The sequence below is a fragment of the Megascapheus bottae genome, chromosome 2 (assembly GCF_031878675.1).
Source record: "Megascapheus bottae isolate mThoBot1 chromosome 2, mThoBot2.hap1, whole genome shotgun sequence".
NCBI classification, from domain to species: Eukaryota; Metazoa; Chordata; class Mammalia; order Rodentia; family Geomyidae; genus Megascapheus; species Megascapheus bottae.
The window spans coordinates 43,870,449-43,884,541 of record NC_143510.1 but is presented as its reverse complement, the minus strand read 5'-3'; the positions used below and the strand labels follow the sequence as shown (position 1 = coordinate 43,884,541).

General features: G+C 39.8%; 1 protein-coding gene across 1 annotated transcript in view; it reads left to right on the top strand.

The window, feature by feature from the left end:
* The first annotated feature begins 7,443 nt into the window (after positions 1–7,443).
* Nell2 (neural EGFL like 2) overlaps positions 7,444–14,093 on the top strand; it is a 372,707-nt gene continuing 366,057 nt past the window's right edge. The window contains exon 1 of the mRNA XM_090324484.1: positions 7,444–7,524. The gene's annotated coding sequence lies outside the window, so the exon portion shown is untranslated. The remainder of the gene's footprint in view (positions 7,525–14,093) is intronic.

Genomic DNA, 14,093 nt, shown 5'->3' with positions numbered 1-14,093 from the left:
TAACAATCAAAAATTCCAGTGGCTACATCTTATATCTTTAGCCAGCTTTCTTATTTTGTCTTTGCTTTCCAGAGTATGCCAGATGTTGCCTGAATATGAAACCACACTGGCATCTTAATGTTTTATAGCAAAAAAAAAAATTCCTGGCACAACCTCAGTCCTTTCTTACATAGGAGAGCTATAGGGAGAAAATAACAGAAGTGATTTGCTACAGTGCATAATTCTGAAAGATTTTCTGCTTAATGATTTTTATGCCAATCTCTCCCTCTTAACTCTATACTTACAGAGATTATTAAAAAAAGTTTCACAAACTTTAATCCTTATGAGAAGCCGCAAGAATATTATGGTTTAGCATTTCAAAGCTCTTCAATGCATGCAGGAAACTATTATTGCGCTTTGAACATCGACTGCTTAGTTTCCTAATTACTTTAGTTGAAATTTTAACCGAGATTTACTTCTGCTTTGAAAGTTCACACAAGTGTGAAAGAACATGAATTGCTCCAAGATTTATGAACGTTGGCGATGGTGCTGGAATTTTTTTTGGTGATATTCATAAGAACGCTTCAAGTACACAATTCAGCGAACGGTACTTCCGTTGGACCATGTGTCTTTATACAGTTACTCATGGTTGGGTGCTGGCAGCTCATGCCAGTTATCCCAGATACTCAGGAAGCTGAGATCTGAGGATCGTGGTTCAAAGCCAGCCTTTGCAAGAAAGTTTATGAATCTTATCTCCAAGTAACCATCAAAAAGCTGGAAGAGGAATTGTGGATCAAGTGATAGAGTGCCTGACTTGAGGGGAAAAGCCAAGTAAGAGAACAAGGCCCTGAGTTCAAGCCCAAGTATCAGTATCAAAAGTAAGTAAATAAATGAAATGAAATAATAAAACAAAATAAAAGCTATTCTGAAAATGGTGCCTTGTCTAGGGTGTTGTATTATTATTAGTTTTCACGTCATATTTTGGAAAATTTCCAAATTGTGAGAGCGAACATCTATACAACAAAGCAATTAGTGCATCAATTGCTTTGGTAGTTTCTCCTTTACTTCCTTTATGCGCACGTATGTTTATTTTTGCACTATTATTTAGAGAGGATATGTAAACATGCCATGCCACTGTATTCCTAAGTATATTAGCATCATCTCAGAAACTAGGACTTCGTCTGTATGAGTTATTATAATCACAGTTTCATGTTGATAAAATAATATTATCTAATATAGAGTCAATATTCAAATGTTCTCTATTGTAATGATGTTCCTTACAGTAGTCTCCTGGTCTCTCTGTCTCTATTTGGTCCTATCTCCCCCTGTCTCTGTCTCTCACTATACATCTGCCTTTATTTCCCTTTGTCACCATCTTTGTATATCTGTCTGTGTCTCTGTCATTATCTCTCTCTCCCTCCTTCTCTCCCTCCCTCTCTCCCTCCCTTCTCCCTCCCTTCTCCCTCTCTCCCTCCCTCCTCCCTCTCTCCCTCCCTCCTTCCCTCCCTCCCTCCCCCTCCTCTCTTCCCTTCCCTTGCTCCCTTCCTCTTTCCTCACCCCCCTCAAATCTGGGATTTCCAACAAGGATTCCATATTTTATACGGTTGTTTTGACTCTGGAGTCCCTTTTGGTCTAAAATAATTCTTAGGGCTTTTTTTTTTTGCTTTTCATTATGAATGATTTTTGAAGAGTCAAGGTCAGTTATCTTGGAGAAGATCTTGAGATCTGACCTAATAGGTTAATGATCTTCTTTATTAGAAAATGACTTCAATTAAATAAGTCTCTTTTCTTAAAAGCACAATGCTATATTATAGAGATTGATAAGTATATATGACAAACTCAGATTAATTTTAATTATGTTGTAGAAATCTACATGCTAGTGATTGCATATAGAGATTCCTTTCTTGAATATTTGATTGTTAAACATGACATTTAAAATATGATATAAAATCAGCATTAATAAAATCTTTCAGGGCCAGGAGTTTAGTCTAGTGTTATAGTGCTTGCTTAGCATGCACGAAGACCCAGGTTCAATTCCTTGGTACTACATACGTGGAAAAAGCCAGAACTGGTGCTGTGACTCACATGGTAGAGCTCTAGCATTGAGAAAGCCCAAGGACAGGCCCTGAGTTGAAGCCTCAGGTCTGGCAAAAATAAATAAATAAATAAAATCTTTCAAAAAATTGTTCTACAGATCTGAAAAAAAGAACTATGAACTTTTGTCTTTACATCCTTATGACCTCTGTGCCTTGATAGACTGTCACAGAGCAGAGTTGGGTTGTTTTATCTGGAGAATTTTAAGACATTAATAGATATCAGCCACTGGTACCTGGCTGTTTCTTTACATTTTATAAAACTAGTTTCTAATTTAGAAATACTCAAATTTAGAATACTCTGGGTAATACCAGATTAGCCAATTTATGTCTTAAATAGCTGTATTATCATTATTTACATTCTTTCATATTAAAACATTATCTCTGAAGTTCCCATTTTGTAAAATAGACTACTGGCTTTTTGTTTATTCTGTGGATAATGTTTCTGAAAAATGGAAGATAACACAAATCAGCTCAAATACTAGCGACTTTTTCCATCAAGATGGAAATAACCAGGAGGTTTGTTCCACTAAATTAAAAGTTTATTCTAACTAGATACTGGTGGCTCTGACATGTAATTCTAACTACCAAGGAGGCTGAGATCTGAGGATTGTGGTTTGAAACCAGCTCAGGCAGGAAAGTCCAAGAAATGATTTTTTTCTTTCTTTCTTTCTTTCTTTCTTTCTTTCTTTCTTTCTTTCTTTCTTTCTTTCTTTCTTTCTTTCTCTCTCTCTCTCTCTCTCTGTCTCTCTCTCTTTCTTTCTTTCTTTCTCTCTCGCTCTCTCTTTCTTTCTTTCTTTTTTTCTTTTTTTAGTTTGTCATGGGGCTTGAACTCAGGGCCTGGGCATTGTCCCTGAGCTTGTGTGCTACCGCTTTGGGCTACAGCCCCAAAGTTTTCCAGTGGTTAATTGGAGATGAGTTTTACAGCTTTTCCTGCCTGGGTTGGCTTCAAACTGTGATCCTCAGATCTCAACCTCCTAAGTAGCTAGGATTACATTCATGAGCACCTAGCTTCTATGAGACTCTGATCTCTATTAAACTATCAAAAATCTGGAAGTAGAATGGTGGCTCAAGTGGTAAAGCAATAGCCTTAAGTGAAAAAAGCTAAGGAAGATGGCCTAGGTTCTGAGTTCAAGCCCTAGTACTGAAACCAAAAAGAAAAAATGTTCTCAAGGAGGTCCAGACACTAACCTATCTGTTTTGTCTCTCTGATTCCATCTTTCCTTGTTGCCTTTTTTCAGTTTTCTCTTCTGAGTTCTGAGTCCTTCTCTCCTGTAGTTGAATGGATCCCAGTAGCAGTAGGTCTGATTGAAAATGTCTGGTGACAAAGGATCAGACACTGAGCTTCCCCACTTAATTCAAGGTCATGCCCTTAGAGTGAGGACTGAAGCTCTCCTTCAAGTGATCAAAACTTCCAGGACTTCACAAAAGTAGAGGCCATCAGCAGACCACAGCCTACTAAGATGTCTTTGTTGTGTGTGAGTTATGCAAACCTCCCAGCCATATTACTTCCATTCTTGCCTTCATGTCCTCTATCTAAAACCCCCAAGTTCTTGTCACCATCCTTGAAGCTAGATCTTAGCTTCTTAGCTCACATAGTTATCAATGTAACCATCCTGATGAAAGCTCCTTTCTTGCCCTTTGGCTTTTTTATTTTGGTTAATTCCTGGGGCTTGAATTCAGGGCCTGTTATAATTCTTTCTTTGTTATATCACAAAACTCAAGGGATTTTTTTTTGTCCCCGAAAGCTGATAAAACTAGAACTGTTAAGAAAGCAAAATTGAGATATTTAGTTATGAGGCACCCGACCTTTCATAAAAGGAAATATGCAGATAGTCAATTTAACTTTATATTATGAATGATTTCCATAGCCTTCATTTTTCAGCTTTCAGTGCAAATGATGTCTCACCCTTTCCTCACTACTGTGCTGGTACTGTTCAGATCTGAATCATCTTTAAATCATCTTTGTCTCTCTCTGACTCTGCTCATAGCAGCTAGCTCAGTGTTCAAAGCTCAGCTGGAATCCAGCTTTCCTCTGTGTGTGTGTGTGTGTGTGTGTGTGTGTGTGTGTGTTTGTATGCCAGTACTGAGGCGTGAACTCAGGACCTTGTGATCTCCCTTGGCTTTCCCCTCAAGGCTGGCTATCAACCACCTTGCCCAAATCTCTATTTCTGGCTTTTTGGTCATTACTTGGCAGTAAGAGAGTCATGGACTTTCTTGCCCAGGCTGGCTTCAAATCTTGATCCAAGGTCTCAGCCTCTGGAGTAGCTAGGACTACCGGAATGAGCCAGTAGTGCCTCGCCTGGCTTTCTTCATTCTATATCTGTACAAGTCTCTAAACCCATGTTTTGTGAGTGTTCCCCCTCAGAGCTCTTTGTCTAACTCTTTGCTTCTGTCTCACCAAGCTCATCTCACTACTCCAGATAGGCCAGACTTATCTCTCCATCAGAGCTTTTCACTTAGATTCTTAAGGAAAATTTAATAAAGGAAAGATATGTTTTTTTCTGAAGATAAAATAAACCTTTAATGTAGAGAATGGAAAAATAAGATAGAAACAATGCACAGACATCCCCCAAAGAAATGAGTACTCTTATTTTTTTTGGATTCCATCTAAATTTCTTGAATCATATGTACTCTTGTCTTTAAAAAAATCTGTTGTTTTCTTTTTCTTGGAAAAACAGAAGAGGTGACATTGTACTAAAAGAAATATACACTTTACCTGATTTATGTAACTATAACCTCTTTTTTTTTGCCAGTCCTGGGACTTGAACTCAGTGCCTGGGCAATGTCCTTGGACACTTTTTTCTCAAGGCTAGCACTCTGTCACTTGAGCCACAGTGCCACTTCTGGCTTTCTCTGTGTATGTGGTACTGGGTAATTGAACCTAGGGCTTCATGCTTGCTAGGTGAGCACTCTACCACTAGGCCACTCACTGGGCCTTGCATATCATTTTTATAATAATGATTTTTTAAAAATTATCTGGTTTTTAACTTTGTGCCAGTCCTGGGTCTCAAACTCAGGGCCTGGACACTATCCTAAGGTTTTGTGCTCCTGGATGGTACTCTACCACTTGAACCACAGCTCCACTTTGGCTTTTCATTCTTGTTCTTTTTATTATATGCAATAATGAGCAATCATTTTATAGAACTCAATTAAATAAAAATCATATGTGTTCATTCCTATCTGTTAGACTCTTATGTCTTATTGATCATGTAGGAGCTGGAACTAACTGTGACTCACATTTTGAGTGACAGTCTTGCATGTAAAAGTTAAGGGACAACCAATACTCATGTCCTGAGTGCGAGGCCCAGTACAGCATACAAATATTTGGCTTTCTATTCAGTTCAGGGATTATTGAGATAGCAACATGATTTTGGTAACCTAGAAAAATGTCTGCCATTGAGATGCTCTTTATCTGCAACCCTCGGAACCTGCTCTACACATAATGTATTCACAAAAGCTTCATTTTATTTACAGCTTGTCATCTAATGCGGCATAAAGAATCACATTCCTGATGCACTTCAATTGAATCATGCTTTGCTTCTTGACAGAGATGGGAAATATATTTGTAAAAATGAATAAACACACCTTGAACTGCCTAATTTTTTGGAGAAGTAGGCAGAAACACATCAACATTATTCTGTTATTAAAACATAGATGGCAATAGACATTTTGGACATTTAATAACTGTTTTCTAAATTGGGTGCCTGAACTATGTGATGTTAAAACTTGCTGACAGTGACTTTAGAAAGTCATCAACTCCTAGAAAATTATTGTTTTCAGAGTTGCAGATTTTTTTTTTTTGAGGGAGAATACTGGGGCTTGAATTCAGGGCCTGGTTACTGTCTTAGCTTTTTTGCTCAAGGCTGGCATTCTATTATTTGATTTATCTTGAACTATGATCTTGGCCTCCCAACAGTTGGGACTGACAGGCCTAAGCCACCAATGCCCAACCCAATATATATATATACATATATATTTAAATGAAATATGTACATATTTAAACTATATGTAGTTTAATCTGTGCCCATCCTGAGGCTTGAGTATTTGAGCACTGTCCCTGAGTTTTTTTTTATGCTCAAAGTTAGTGCTCTATTGCTCGAGCCACAGCTTCACTTTTGGTATTTTGGGTGTCATGACAGATTCTGCGTGGGCTGGCTTTGAACTTCGAGCCTCAGGTCTCAGTCTCTTGAGTAGCTAGGATTGCACTGTGAAATTACAGGTGTGAACTATCAGCATGCTTGGGCAAGGACAGCTTTATAAATAGTAATCCATCATCTCATGGTTTTGGTCCATGTCCCTTTTTGGTCCATTTTTTCTCCATGTACTCAAAGATGGAACAGGAATGATTGACTCCCACCCTGCTTTCTCAGGTGCATACCGGTACCAGGCAAGCTACCAAAGGTATGCGCAGATTGCCTGATGCAGATAAGACAATCCCAACCCAGGCGTGGCCGTAGATATCCCATGGTGGGCCTATCCTATAAGGCTCCAAGGCCAAATTGTGAGGCCAGGAAAGGAGTAAGAAATTGGAAGACTAAACACTGTATCCTATGAAGATTAAACTGTCTAAGAAAGACAGATGTAGAGCTATTTGAACATTAAAAAGCTTGAGACCTTGGATAAGGGAATACTTATCCTACTCTCTGCCTGCACCTGCAGTCACTCCCTATATTAAACTCATGTTACCCCTTGTCTCTTCGCTCAGACCCTATAAAACCCTTGACGCCCAACCCTGCCGCTGTGTACCATACCCGTGGAGAAGGTCTGTGTTTCTCCCTGTTATATCTCAGCAGTCCTTACCTGTGGAGGTAAGATAGGGTCCAGCCCGTTTCCTTCCTTTCTCTTCCATGTTCCTACTGGTAATAAATGGCCAAGTTGGAACTGGAATGGTAGCCTGGTCCCAAATCAGTACACATGTTCTATTATTTAGTTATCTGTCATTACAACTTTGTTTTCCTCCAGACTTTGTGTGTGTGTGTGTGTGTGTGTGTGTGTGTGTGTGTGAAATGCTCAAACTCCAGGTAAAAATCTGTTTCAGTGAAGAAGCATGCCAGGCGCCTGTGACCTACAAGAAAGATCTTGTGCCATCTAGTTCTGCAGGATACACATACTAAGCCATCACAGGGCTGAGAACTATGCACTGCACGCCCCTTCTTGAACTGCGAACCCAGGCCCTCTTCCGCCACGCCCCCGCAAGCCACGCCCCCCGCACTCTGAGAGGCCACGCCCCCTCCCTCTGGGATCCACTTCTCCAGGAACGTTCCAGGGACCCCTTGGGTGTTGCCTCCGGAAGCGGAACTGTGAGACACCGCCAGAGGTCTCCCTCCTAGGGGCGCATGCCCACTGGCAGTGCCTCAACTCAAGATGACGTCTCAGGCCCGCCCGGTGTACGCTCCTGAGGGCTGCGAGGTAGATTCTGGCGCTCAGTTTCAGGAAGAGTCCAATCCAGGTGCGTTAGGACGCGGCAGCAAGTCCTGAGGTTCAGTTTATTGTTATTGTTATTACTATATATGTATTTATTTATTTTTTGGTGCCGGTCCTGGGGCTTGAACTCAGGGCCTGGGCGCTGTCCCGAGCTTTTAGTGCTCAAGGATAGCGCGCTACCGCCTGAGCCACACGCCACGTCCAGCTTTTGGGTGATTCATTGGAGCTAAGAACCTCACAGACTTTTTATTTGTCCATGCTGGCTTTGAACCAGCCTCTTGAGGAAGCAAGGATGACGCTCCCGAGGCGCCGGCGCCCCACGCACGTTTGGTTTTCTTGTAGGGCCTTTACTATGCACAGAGTGATTAATTTAAATGAACTTCCAGAGACAAGTCTGGATGGTCCCCCCCCCCCCCAAATTAAAAGACAGTAACTACTAGGCTGTAGAGTGTATTTATGATTCTCCTGGAAAGTGTTTTGGTTGAGAAAGTGTATTTACATGACATTGGCAAACCTTATATCGTCTAATTCGGGAATGCTCTCAGTTTGTGCGTGGCTTTTACTATAATCACAATGATATATTACCATAATTATTTCCTCATTATTACTCTAACAACTCTAGATTCTTATTATTTTTTAATATAAAGGAGTCTGTCCTTAAATGTACATATATTTTAACATGTGTATTTTTGTTATTAAATATAGATGCTAAGTATATGTCTATTTTATAGCCCTTACTGGAATTTACTGATACTGTTTTATATATTTTTGCATTTAAAATAGCTTTATCTTTTCTTTTTAAAAGTTGCTCATTTGAAATAATTGCAGTGGGAAAAAAAATTTACCAGTATGACTTCATGGAGAAAGGTACAGATTTTAGTAAAAAAAATTATGTAAGATATACCTATAGTATGTATATAAATTGTACATAACAAGCTGGGCACCGTGGCTCACGCCTGTAATCCTATCTACTCGGGAGGCTGAGATCTGAGGATCAAGGTTCAAAGCCAGCCTGGGTACTAAAGGACCAGAGATTCTTATCTCCAATTAAACTCTAGAAAACAAGAAGTGGGACTTGTCTCAAGGGTAGGGTGGTAGGCTTGAGCTGAGGGACAGCGCCCAGGCTGAGTTCAAGCTCCATGACCCACAAAAAAAATTGTACAGAACAGACTTTACTGTCTGGGCTTACATCAAATTTTGATCCTCAGATTTCAGCCTCCCCCCACCCCAGTGCAGATGTGAGCCATTGGTGCCCAGACTGATTAATATTTTTTATCAGGCACATTTGATCAAAGACATATACCCTTAACTATTATAAATAAATTGACATAAATTTGACTTATCCAGAAAGTATTTACAGGGTAACTTGATATGGAGTTAAGTGCTCTGTAAGGTAGGAGAATGGTGACATGGTTTCTTTCTATGCTCAGTGTTCACAAAGGAGTCAGGTACATTGGCTACCTAGCTACTTGGGAGGCAGAGATCAGGAGGTGGTGGCTGACAGCCATCCCAAACAACATGGCAGTGGTAATAGTGACAATGATGTTTATAAGTCCAGCTCAAGTAATGTCTGTGCCTGTGACCTTAGCCACAGGTGAGGAAACAACTAGGACTGCAGTTTAGAACAGCCTGGGCATAAGTCAAGACCCTACCTAGAAAATAACCAACATGAAAAGGGACTGGAGATGTGGCTCCATTTGCTTGGCTAGCAAGCATGCTGTCATGAGTTCAATTCCACATACCACTTCTTCTCCCTCCCCTCACCCCCCAAAAAAAGTTCAGGGAGAGATGTAGAGGTAAGAAATCTAAATATTCTTTAAAGAGAATGTAACAGTGTAATCCCATCATTTAGGCAGACCAAAGCAAACCAGAAAGAGAAAAGTTGTGTTTTGAATAGGATTGATCAGACTGTCATTCAGTGATTGCTGGAGTGAGTTAAAGAGGAAGACATGAATCTGTGGTTTCTTGGGTTAAATATTGTTCTTGAATATAAATGAATCTTTTTAAATATACAGATTAATTTATATATGCATTATATTTTATTTTGCTAGGACTATGGCTTTACTAGGAGCCCTGAGCTTGATTGGCTTTTCTGCTCAGAGCTCGACCTGTGCCATTTGAACAATGACTCTAAGTCCAGCATTTTGCTGGTTTATTGGAGGTGGAGTCTTGCAGGGTTTTTTTTTTTGCTTCTGTTGGCTTTGAACACTAACTTTCCATGGGTTTACAGGTTTGAGCCACCAGTACATGGCTCTACCATGAATTTACTTCACATTGTAATATATTAAAACAGCTGACTGACTTCTCAAGTGCGAGCATATTGCTGAGATGAGTGTGATGCTTATTTTAAAGATATGTATTTATACATTTTTCATATAAAATGGACCCCCAAAGTAGGCCAACTGCTTCATCTGATTCTTGAACAGAGAAACAGGAATCTCTTCCAAGGCTGGAGGAAAAACTGGTGGTGGCAAATCAACTCTTAATCTCTGATGGAGCACCTAGCGAATGACTTTTCTGGGTTATTCTGAATCTTTATGATTTTCATATTTCTTATTTTAGAATCCAAGAGGTTTGATTCTATTTTAAGATAAATGCTAGCAGGGAAATATGAAAGCATCCAGGAATAGCTTGGAAACCAGGTTAGGCAACTGGATTTTATTTTGTCCTACATGAGGACAGTGCTGGAGTCTTATGAATAGAAGCTGTCATGCTACAGATTCATTTTGCAGTAGTTTTTTGGTTAGATTGAATGGTTGGAACAACTGCTATCTGAGTGAATATGAAGAAAGCACTGTGAGGAACTGGAGGCATGGCCCAAGGGACAGAGTGGCAGCCCAGTACCGGTGCATGCACCGGTTTCAGCCAATTAAAAAAACTGGGCATGGTGGCATTTGGAATGGGTTAACAATCCATCTACTGGGGAAGAATAATAGGCGGAAGTCCAGGCCAGCCCTGGCAAAGAAGTAAGACCCTATATTCTGTTCAGGGCACATTCTGTTTAGCAATAGTCCTTGCAGCCATGGGTTCAGACAGGTTTGCTAATGACAATCAATCTTGGAAAAAAAGGAGAGGGCCAAGTGTATATTTTTGAGGAGTTGCTATTCTATGGTTCTTTAGTGCTTTTTTTTTTAAAATCTATACCTTAAGGAAACAATGGCAAAACAAAGAACTAATCTGGATATACAACGAAAAGAACACGACAGCTTCATAGGAAAAATGTATTATAATATACTGAACACAGGAATGAAATGTTTTCCTGGGGAAGAGATGCTGAATTATTTCTTGTCATTTCACTTCCTTTTTTAAAATTTAAATTAAAAGCGTATCTTTAGTTGTACAAATATTTTTCAGGTCAGTTTATGTCAGTTTATGAGCATAGTGCCTCTTGATCAATGTCACTCCTTCTATCCTTCTCCCCACATTTCTCCCAGCCCCACCCATTATTTTAAATATTATTTTTAAATGTTACTGAAACATCAAGAAAACTGAGTTTGGAGAAGTGGGAGTTTAAACTCCAAATTAGGGCATATAGTTGTAAGTCTATCAAAGAATTTTTTCATTGATTTATAAGCTTGTGTGTGACTAATGACTGTATCTAAATTGGTCTTAACTTATCTCACTCAACATGATTCACTCTAATTTCATCCACTTCTCCGAGAATGCCATTATTTTATCTTGTCTGTTAGCTATGTAGAATTCCATTGTATATTATTTAAATAAATTCCATTTACCTCAGTAAATGGATTTATTTATAAATTTATTTTATTATTTTAAATAATAAAATATTATTGAGCTATTGCACTGAACATTTTATTAATGTATTATTTATTATTTCTGCCTTGAACTTAGGGCCTTCTAGTTTTCTGATTTCTTGCTCACAGCGGGTACTGTATCATTTGAATTGCATCTCCAGTCTAGTTTTTTAAGTGGAGATAGAGTCTTGCAAACTTTTCTTCCCAAGGCTGGCTTTGGGTCAGTGATTTTTCAGATTTTAGGCTCCCTTGGCTAGGATTACAGGTGTGAGCTATTGGTTCTTGATATTTTGAAGTTCCTTAGTAGAGCGCACATTTTGGCTACAGGTAGGTCCAGTTCTTAAAACCAGGGCCATGCCACGGAACATCTGCTGTTCTGTGAAGGCACTGTCATAGTATGGTGAGCTCATCGACTGAGTGAAGCATTCTTGCAGGGGTCCAGCCAAGGAAGATGGCTTCCGTGATTCTTTAGACACTTGAATTTGTTTTTCTCAAAGCTTCTGCTTAACATGCCACTAACCTCCATAGTCTGCGCCCAGGGACCTTGGTAATGGAGGAGTGGGAGACAAAGGTGCCTCTGTGGAATACTTGTTTCCTTTCACTGCTGGTGCTATAGAAACAAGCCCTTTTGGGGTACTATTTCTTTCTTTTCTTTTTCTTTTTGGTCCATATGTGATTTTTTTCTCACCTGATATTTTTCAATGATCCCTTTCAGGAACTTAGCGCACTTTTTGACTATAGAAAATTAGCAATAGCTTTTAGAGCATATTAGATTGAATGACACAGGAAACAAAGCTCATTACCCATATGAAATCAAAGTATTTCCCCGCACAGGAGGAAAATGCCTTGGCAGGATTTGCCTCAACTTAATCAGCCCAGATATGCAAAACATATTGTTTTGAGGAATTATAAAGATAGTCATTGCTAACTTCCTAGTAAGAAAAGAGCATAATGATGCACAGAATAGTGGTTTTTTAAATGTGCGTGCGTGTGTGTGTGTGTGCGTGCGTGTGTGCGTGCGTGTGTGTGTGTGTGTGTGTGTGTGTGTGTGTGCATGTGTGCATGCACTTCAGCACACTGGTTCTGGTGCTTGGACCCAAGTTTGGAGCACTGTCCCTCAGCTTTTTCCTGAGGCCATAGTTCCACTTCTGGCTTTTTTTTTTCCTGCTTAACTGGAAGCAAGGGTCTCATGGACTTTCCTGTCTTGGCTTTGCTTCAAAATGGGATCCTTACATCTTAGCCTCCTGTAGCTAGGATTATGGGTATGAGCCACCAGTGTTTACCATTTTAAAGGCTTCCCTTTGCCTTCCATTTCCTTCACTGTATTCCAACCAGACTGGTTTCACACATATGATAGCTTAAAAGTGAATATTTATACCATCCTAATGTCACATAGTATGGAGATAGAGCAGGTGTTATTCATCCGAGTATCTCCCCTCTTTCTAAATCCCTAGCTCACAGCAGTTGGAAACGAGGGGCCTCCCTCACTCAGCAAGCTCTTTGTGATTGGGGGAGTTGGAATCCCTGTCTGGATTATGAGCACATGACTTTACTCCTTCTGCCTTGTGATTTCCTTGTCTGGTGAGAGGATTTCAGCACCTGAGTGACATCTTTCTTTTCCTAGTGACCATGTAGCTAATCTATCTCACAGGGAAATTCTTTTTTTAGGTCCTTGATCATTCACACACCAATCAATTCTAATGCTCGAAGTAGACATTATCATCAATACACTACCCCCAAATAGCAGCATTTTTCTAGGCACAAATGGAACATATCTATATTTCTAGGTAGCTAGTCAGGAGTGTGAGACCTGGAAAATTGAGGTTGGGAAGAAAAGTCTGAGACATTGTATTTCCAACTAATCATCAAATTGCTGGTCTGGAGGTTTAGCTTAAGTGGTAGAGCACCATCCTTGAGGAAGAAAGCCAAGCAATAGCTTGAGTACTGAGTTCAGGCACTTGTACAACCCCCTCTCCCCCATACCCAGTCAGTTTCTGGCATCCAGTCAGCAACCACTACTTCTTTTCAGTTCTCTGGCTCCCTGAGACTCTGGGATCTCCAGTCCTGTTATTACCACATTTTCAGTGTCTACTGTGCTCTACTGCTAGTTGTCACTTCTTGTCCAGAGTACATTGTTCCATTCCTTGACCTTTGCCTTCCTTGCCTGAAAATCTGTCTTTCTCATATGACAGAACACCAGCACGGGTTAATCTCAGTGATTCAAATACGGGTAGCATAGTTTAGTTATTAAGGATATGGGTTCTATATCATGTGACACAAATTCTAAGTCTAGCATTAACTACTTATGGGGTTGGGCCAAGGTGCCTTGCTTTCTTCATGTACGTATATTTCATGGGGTTATTCAGGATTCAGAAGTCAGTGGTTCACACCTGTAATACTACCTATTCAGGAGGCTGAGATCTAGGATTATGGTCTGAAGCCAGCTGGGCAGGAAAAACTGAAAGTGGAGCTAGGGCTCAAGGCAGTAGAGTGCTAGGCCAAATAGAACTCAGGAACTGTGCCCAGGCCTTGAGTTCAAACCTCAAGACCTGTGTACAAAGGAAACAAACAACATAAAGCAGTGTTTTACATGTAATAAATACTTCTAAATTTTTTCCCAAGATTGTTGGTATTGACTGGAGATAAACATCTGACTAATTGTCTTCTTCTTTCATGATTATCTTTCTCAAGTAGATTGTCGATCTCTTTATGAAATCCAGTTACCATTCCTTAATAACAGATAAATGACAGTTACCATTTCCTTACTGATTAACTTTTTTCCCTTTCAGAGTTTACCATGTCCCACCTTTTTCTTTCTTCTATTTTTTTTCCAGTGCCA